We start from the raw sequence: 8,701 nt of genomic DNA, 5'->3' as shown, positions 1-8,701 counted from the left end.
CTTATACTAGACAGGCTATTTTGTGAACTATCTGTCAAGATCAAAGCCTTCTGACTCTTTACTCTTGTTCTTATTATTCCAGAAAACGTTTTGACATAGCTGCATAGTAAGTATGGGGCATCATTTATTAGAGAATTTTCCTTCATGTGGACATTTAGATTGTTTCTGAATATTTTTCCTAAGATGTTCAGCATGTTTCAAATAAAAGTCACCTTCTTTGTAAATATTTTTTCCATGAGACCAAAATCTTTAGAATTAGAGGAATCCAAAGTTATGTGTATTCATGAATCTGACACATACATGCTAAATTATTCTCTAGAATAGCAATTCCAGTAAAGAAAAAAAAAAAGAAAAGAAAAGAAAAGAAAGAAGCCTCACAGACACAGATAACATAATGAGAAACAAGAGAGAAAGGGTGTGGAGGGAGGTAGAAGAGGGGGCGGGGCCCAGAACGGTGATGGAGGGAGACTTGACTTGGGTAGTGCACCCACAATACAACCTACAGATGGTGTATTATAGAATTGTACCCCTGACACCTGTATAATTTTATTAACCAATGCCACCCCAATACATTCAATAAATTTTTTTTTTTAAAAAGGTAACCCAAGTATGTCTGCATCAGGCTTATATGAGATGGTTCATTGTCTTATTTAGAACCATTGGGTATTCTCATTTAAAAACCTGCATTTCTTTCACAAGAGAGGCAAAAGTCATGTCATTGCTCCCGAATGCATTTCTCTGATTACCGGTTAAGCTGAACACACCTGTCTCACCTCAGTTCCCCGAGAAACAGAGCCGGGATGGGTTCGGGGAAGTGTGTCTGCTGCAGAGTGGCTTTGGGGACTCGACCATCCCAACAGAAGCGAGCAGAGCAGGACCAGGAAGAGGAGAAGCCAAGCCGAAGTGTGAGCTGGGTCACCCTTAGAGTTGACTTGCCTCAAGGCCAGGGAGACCGTCCATGGTAACCTCTCCCTTGACCGGCCATCAGGTACGGCTGTCCCAGGGGAGGGACCCCTCTGTGGGAGAGACAACTACCTTTGCTGGAGGTAAGTCTAGAAAGGGCCCCTGTCGGAGTCCCAGGCAGCCAGCACCCCCGGGAGAGGGTTCTGTCGGCTGCATGTATAATAGCTTCCTCCAAGCCCGGCCCCTTTCTTATTGACGGACGTGGGGTCTGGCGTAGAATAAGCATAATATGTGTTGAATAAGTCACTGGATTTCTACTTTTTCTTTTTTTTTTGTATTTTTTTCTGAAGCTGGAAATGGGGAGAGACAGTCAGACAGACTCCCGCATGCACCCGACGGGGATCCACCCGGCACGCCCACCAGGGGGCGATGCTCTGCCCCTCCGGGGCGTCGCTCTGTCGCGACCAGAGCCACTCTAGCGCCTGGGGCAGAGGCCAAGGAGCCATCCCCAGCGCCCGGGCCATCTTTGCTCCAATGGAGCCTCCCTGCGGGAGGGGAAGAGAGAGATAGAGAGGAAGGAGAGGGGGAGGGGTGTAGAAGCAGATGGGCGCTTCTCCTGTGTGCCCTGACCGGGAATCGAACCCGGGACTTCTGCACAGCAGGCCGACGCTCTACCACTGAGCCAACTGGCCAGGGGCCTCTACTTTTTCTTTTGTGCATGTCTTTAACCCATATATTTTTGTTGCCATAGTTATCTTCCCCCCCCCCCCCATTTCTTTGCAGACTGCTGCTCTGCATTTTAAAACAGGAGCTCTTCATCATAGAGTAAAATATTTTCTCCTACTGGCCATTGGCCTTTCGATGTCATTAGCTTTCTTTCCGCCACATTCAGACCTCTCTGGTTCTTACGTAGTCCGATCTACCCCATCCTTTTTTCCTTCTTTGCTTGCGTGTTTAGTTAATCTTTACAATCCCTAGATCAGAGAAGGCTTCCTTCTCTCTCTATTTTTCTTTTTTCAGGTTTTATTTCTTACATTTAACTCTTCAACCCATCTGGAAATTATTTTGGTTTAAAGCATGAGGTAGAGATCTAACTTAATTTTTTTTCTGGGATGATCTCTTTATATCACTTCAAGGGATGTGGGTTTTATTTGGAAGCTGATGGGGAGTCCCTGCAGAAAGCTGAGGGGGACAGGGATGTGATTGGGTTCCTGCTCACGGAGGGCTCCCAGCCCCTTGGCACCTGGATGCACGCAGATGTCCCGGGGCAGCGGGCCTTCCTGCCTCTCCCATCACACTGTATGGCTTTCTCCACCTTCCCGGAAGGCTGGCTACGCCTTTCAATGATTAAAGCAGGATCTACGGACACGTGTTCAGGAACGCATCAGAGAAACCCATCATGAATTTGCTACAATTCAGCACTTGCCAGAAGCAGGCTGGAGACATTTGATGTGTGTAAGAGACCATTGAGGGCTCATGTTAAACACTGATTCATCTACATTCTTTGAGCTCCAGCCCAGTATTGAGTTAGCTCTTCAGAAAGCCAAGGGTCTGGTCCGTATTATCCGAGTCCCCTTCAGAAATGCTTCTGCTCCTTTAAGATTTAATGCTGTTTCCCTAGCTTTTATCTCAGGGCCGTGCAAGAAACATCCATTTTTGAGACCCTTTCTGTATCTTTCACAAAAACATATGGCAGCTGGGGCTTGGTTTTTTTTTTTTCTTCTTCTTTGTTTGAAGAAAATATTTTACATGTGTTTTAAGATGGAAATCTATCTCAAATTCTTCTGGAATTTATAACCCAACAAACCTGCAAATTAACAATTAGAGGGCATCTCGAAGAGCTGTAGAGAGATGTTCTGGACATGAAATGAGCCCTTTCTTAATCAATCTGGGCTCCTATAACAGAATGACGCAGGCTGGGGGCGGGGGTTCTGGAGCAACAAACGTCTAGTTCTCACAGTTCTGGGGCCGGGAAGTCCAAGGGGCAGATGCTGGAAGATTTGCTGTCCGGGGAGAGTCCTCTTCCTGGTGGAGAGATGTCTGTTTTCCTCCCTCTCTTCTCACCTGGGTAAGAGAAAAATGATCCCTCTCTCGTCTCTTCAACCGAAGGACATTTATGAGGGCTCTGCCCTCATGACTTAATCAGCCCCGAAAGCCTCCCCCCTCCCCGGGTCATCGCGTTAAGGGTTCATATTTCACCATGTGACTTGGGGTGAGGAGACACACGCGTTTAGTGCACTGTTAAGTCTTCTGGGCTCGATTCTATCAAGGATTCCAGAGTTACACAGGCCGGCTCTGATCAGAAGGCAAGGAGGGGAGTCGGGTGATGGTGAAGGTCACAACGTCCACCTGTTCCAGCCCCTCCGACCTCTCTCGCTTTAACTGCAGGCTGACCCCGTCTTGACTGTAACATCCTGTGTGATCCCAGAGTCCTGAAGTGCCTCATAGGCGTTTATACGGTAATGTGCTTTCTTGTCCACTTAGCGAAGCCTTTTCTAGGGTCTGAGCTCTGGGAGGCTGGGACCTTTCTTATCCGTTGGTCTCCTTTTAGTGGCTGGAATCCAGGCCTGGTTGCATAATACCGGTATTGAAGAGCATTTGTTGACTCAACAAATGAGGCATACATTTAAAAATTGGATGCGAGGGGGTCCAGAGATGGAACTTTAGACCAGAATTAAAAAAAGAAAATGGATCAATGACATTTCTATAGTTCCTTGGGACGAATCAAATGTTTTTCATAATCGTTTCATTTCTTCATTTGTTCCTCTAGTTTGTTATTTATTTCTTCCTTTCACCTTTCTTTCCTCATTCTTTTTCAAAGGTAACTTTTATTATTATTATTATCAATATTATCTACTCTATGCCAAATTCTACAGGAGAAGCTTATTTGAAATCTCTAACACAGGGTTCAGCAGGGCTGACTTATGGGACAATTCAGCCCACTGCCTGTTTTCATGGGACCTCTGAGCTAAAAAAAATAGCTTTTACATTTTTAAATGCAAATGAATAACGTTTTGTGACTCCTGATACTTAGATGAGATTCCATTGTCAGTGGTCCATAAAGGAAGACCCACTGGAACACGGTTTGGCTCATTTGTGGGCATGCATTGCCTAGGGCTACTTTCACACCCGGTAACAGTTAATTACGTTTGTCCATGTGACTGAGCTACTGGTTTCCCATACAGCTGGTAAAATATTGCTCCTGGGTGTGCCTGCGAGGGAAGCCTGCAGAAGACTAGCGTTTGAGACAGTAGACGGTGCCAGGAAGCTCACCCTCACCAATGGGGGCTGACATCATCCAATCCACCGGGGCCTGAGAGGGACAAAAATGTTTAGGAAGGGCTGATTTTCGCTCTTTTCGAGTTGGGACACCCATCTCCTCCTGCCCTCAGACGTCAGAGCTCCTGGGTCTCAGACCTTTGGACTTAGACTGAATTACACCACCAGATTTCCTGGTTCTGTGGTTTGCAGAGGGCCGATCCCGTGAGACTTGCCAATCTCCGTAACCATGTGAGCCAATTGTCGTCGTAAATCTCCTCATATCTCTACATATTTCCTACTGGTTTTGTTTCTCTGGAGACCCTTGACTAATTAATACACAGGACAATGGCAGAGCGGAGGGGTGGTGACAGAGGCTGTGTCCTCTATAAAGCCTAAGATATTTATTCTCTGGCTTTTTATAGGAAATCTGTGCCGGCCCCAGCTCTAACTCACAGTGGCACAGGGAAAACTCAGGGCACGTGGCCCTGACGGATAAGGGTGTAACAGCAGGGAACGCCTGGCCCGGGCAAGGAACCTCTCCGGGCAGGAGCGGGGGTGGGGATTTGCAGATACCCTGGGTCAGACAGGCCGCGGGGCAGGGGTAGGGGAGGGAGGTTGCTGATGGACAGGGCGGGGAGCGGGGGGCTGGGGCGGGAAGAGTCTAGGTAAGGAGGCTGTCGGCTGTTTTTCACCTCACTCCTACAGCAGAAGCACCGTTTCCCCACCCGTTTCTCTGGGTGAGAGTGAGTGAGGCTTTGCAGTAAGGAAGGGCGCTCCAGTGTGTACAGCCGGGCCAGAGTTGGGGTGGGGAGGGGGAGGGGGCGGGCCTTCTGGCAAGTCCGCTGACTGCTAAACTGGAGGGAAGAACTTGGAAAGATATGAAAGCTGGAACTTACAACGGAAGGAAATGTATTGAAGCTATTAGCAAGCGCCTCCCTCTGCTGACTTCTGTCTTAGGATTGTTAAAGTACTTATCTTTTCTGGCGTCTGAATGCACTAATGCAAACACAAAATATATGTGGCAGGGAGGGAAAAAAAAAAAAAAGAATGAGGTGGCAACCGTCTCGACTCTTGATTTCATACAACATGGCTTTTTATACGGCGGCACCCTGACAGCTGTTAGGGACAGTCTCTCTGTAAAGAGATCCGACATCCCTTTGCGATCTGAGAGAGAGAGAGAGAGAGAGAGAGAGAGAAAAGGTCTCATCAATGCTTTTGAGTAGGTTATTGATTTTTTGCTCCGTTTCTCCCTGGCAGATCAGGAAAGCTGAGTTAGGTGTGTTAATGGAGTAGAAGCCAGAATGGTAAATACAGGTGTTTCTGCTCTATTAACCTCGAGGAACTGTCAGGATGTTACATTTCTGTATTGGTGTCATCTGAATATTCCCTTAAATAAGAGGGAACTGGAACGAGCAGCCTCAGTTTCATAAGGGAGGAACTTTTAGGATACAGTATATTCTTATTGGTAAATGGCTTTATTCTGCTTTGTTATTCAGAGAAAAAATATCACAGCATTTTGCAGAATATGGGTTCTTCTAGAGATATCTTTGATGTATAGCATTAACAAACTGATGCATTCAGTATTTAGGAAGTTGTGTAAAAGCAGAGAATGGGGGTAGAGACATTTCTATTCTAACAAAAAGAACAGAAATAGAGAAACCACCAAGACAGATTTTTGAAGCACCTAAGTCAATCTCGTCTCTCCCCTGTTATAATCAGGGAAGGACAAGGAAGAAGGACAGCCCAGGTGTCCACTCTACACCACCAAACATCCCACCCTCCCTCGGCCACCAGGGAAAAGGGGGACCAGGGCTTGTGCTCAAGCGACCGCATCACCACGGGTCCGAGAGAGTCCCTAAGACACAGCCTGCGTCCCAGAGACAGAACTTGGCTTTCTGTAACGCGACCCGATTCCTGCTGCAACCCGATCCGCTTCTCACTGTCTGCAGACAGTTGAGTTCACTCTGAGCCTCCAGTCTAGTGGCTCCTCATTGGGTCTGCTCAAAGCTCTTTATCTGAGTGCACTTCCCTCCTCTCTGCTCTGCTGATGATGATCATAAGGCAACAAACACCCCCGGCCGGGCGGTGGGTCGGCGAGCGGAGATGCCCTGGGCGAAGATCTCCTGCGAGTGTTCCTCTGTCCCCAGCAGCTGTGTCCTTGTGGGATTTCCCCCATCTCCATCCAGCACAGGGGGCACTGCTGGTGGCTTTGAAGGTGGCACACTGGATCACAGTGTGCAGATGGAGCACGACGCTTCACACAGGAGCCGCCTCGCATCTGACAAATCGTCCAGGATTTGGCCTTGATGTATCTCATTAATGACCGGGGGACTTCTTGGGGACTCCTGGTCAGGCCAGCCTTTCAGCTACTGTTTGTCCCTCGCTCTAGGGTCATGGAAAACTTTGAGTTCCGTTCTGTACCAGAGAAAACTCCTGGATTGTTCCAGAACCTCTTACTTAGATATATAGTCAGCCTTCTCTTTTATTTTCTGGTCCTCGGGCTGCCACTTTCAAACAAGAGCCGGGGGCAGTGCATCAGCCTTCCCTTCCTGCGTGTCCCCAACGTGTGTGGACATGCCCTTCCCTCTCCTTCCTCCTCCTGATTCTCTTCAATCTCCATCTTGCTCGTCACTCTTTTTTTCCCCACCTACTTTTTCCATCCTCTCAAACTGATGTTCTCCTTGGCATTACTGGTTCTCATCCAGTCTCTGATGATTTCTGTCTCACAGTCAAAAACAGGTTATTTTGGTTGTTTGTTTACCTAGAAACTCACTCTTGACGTCTTTGCTTTTGGCAAAGTTCATTTGCCAGATAGGGTGGGTGAAAGGGCACCAAGGGGGGTGTGGGAAGCATGTTGGGTGTCATTGAATGAACACCTCGCATGTCCGGGAACCTTCTTGTTCTATTTTAATGAATTAATTTTTGTAGCAAAGAATACATTGGTGAGATTACATGCTATCTAGCCTCTGTGATGACATCGACTTAACAACCTAGGGTGCATACTATTTCGGAAGGGCCCCCTCCTCCATGCAGGCCTCATGTTCAGCATCATGGCTGTTCAGTGGCTCGGCAGGGCACAGCCAGAGACCAAGTTCCGTCTTTCGTATTATGATCTCTTCCAACCTGCTTTCCTCGTGTATTTTTCTCCACCTCTGGATGAAATCCCAGAAAGTTCCAGACCTTTTCTGACTATTTCTCTTTGGGTAGTAATGATAGTACAACCTTGGCTGGTCTAACATCAGAACTCAGGGCTATTCATCAATGTAGAATATTTCCTCCCCTCTGCTTGCGCCATCTTGGCTCGGAAGTCGGAAGTGGGGGCGGAGGCGTGCCCAGCTGCTGCCCCCCTCTCTCTCCACCTCCTCTCTCTCGTGTTCAGTAGCTGGGGCGGCCATGGTGGGCGTAGGGGAAGGGAGTGCAGTCTTGTGTGAGTAGTATTCTTTTTCCTGGTGCTGGTATGCGCCGGCTGTCACAGTGAGCACTTTGACATCTGCCACTTGTCTGCCTGTTGGTTGGTTGGTTGGTTTTAGCAAAAGAGACAGGAAGGGAGAGAGACGAGAAGCATCAACTCACGGCTGGAACACCTTAGTTGTTCATTGATTGGTTTCCCCTATGTGCTTTGACCAGGGGCTCCAGCTGAGCCAGTGACTCCTTGCTCAAGCCAGTGACCTTGGGCTTCAAGCCAGAGACCTTTAAGCTCATGTCTATGATCCCATGCTCAAGCCAGCGACCCCACGCTCAAGCTGGCGACCTCAGAGTTTCGAACCTGGGTCCTCCGCGTCCCAGGCTGACACTCTTCCCGCTGCGCCTCCACCTGGTCAGGTCCGCTTGCCTATTTTTTGAAGGGGGTTTCTTTAGAGAACCCTCTCTGCTGCTGCTGAGGTCCGCTACCTGCAGTCCCCATGACTCGGCGGTACCTTTCTTATCTGTTACTCGGACTCGTGGCTTTTGTGGGTTGGTCCACTTGTCTATTGGGATCTCCATGTTTCTTCAGGTTTCTCAGGTGGGGCGTTTGAAAGCTACTCATGCTGGCTCCTCCCAGAGGAGCTCACACAACCCGAATCGACATGCACACGTCCTTACCCCAGGCTCTGACGTCGGAACCCATTTTCCATGCAGCTCTCTTTGCTCTTCTGTGCTGACCAGGGCCCTTCCCAGTAATTCTGTCTCAGGTGTGAGGCAGGTATCAGTCCCTCTGTCCCCAAATTCTGTGGGGAAAAAAAGTCAAGTCTCTGATTATTCTTCCGGAGTTCCCATCACCACTCAAGGGAAGAAAAGAATATTCTATTTCTCTCCTTTTTGGGTAAAAGAAAAGAAACATTGCCCCCGCTAATGAGAAAATTTTTATATTCTAACCTTGCTTAGTAACCCATTTCTGAGTCTTCCATGAACAACCCCTGGGGCGGGTAATGGGATAATGGCAGGTGTAATCATTTGGGGCCATCTCTTTGTTTTATCATTTTTATTCTTTTTAAAAAAAGATTTTATTCATTTGAGAGAGAGAGAGAATGAGAGAGAGAGAGAGTGAGAGAGAGAG

General features: G+C 48.0%; 1 non-coding gene across 1 annotated transcript; it reads right to left on the bottom strand.

Moving 5' to 3' along the window:
• Positions 1–1,524: 1,524 nt before the first annotated feature.
• On the bottom strand, positions 1,525–1,601 carry TRNAS-GCU (transfer RNA serine (anticodon GCU)). The gene has a single exon. It is a non-coding gene; the product is annotated as a tRNA-Ser (tRNA).
• Between the last annotated feature and the right edge of the window lie 7,100 nt (positions 1,602–8,701).

This window comes from Saccopteryx bilineata, chromosome 2, assembly GCF_036850765.1.
Source record: "Saccopteryx bilineata isolate mSacBil1 chromosome 2, mSacBil1_pri_phased_curated, whole genome shotgun sequence".
Lineage (NCBI taxonomy): Eukaryota > Metazoa > Chordata > Mammalia > Chiroptera > Emballonuridae > Saccopteryx > Saccopteryx bilineata.
This window is presented reverse-complemented; position numbering and strand designations above follow the sequence as displayed.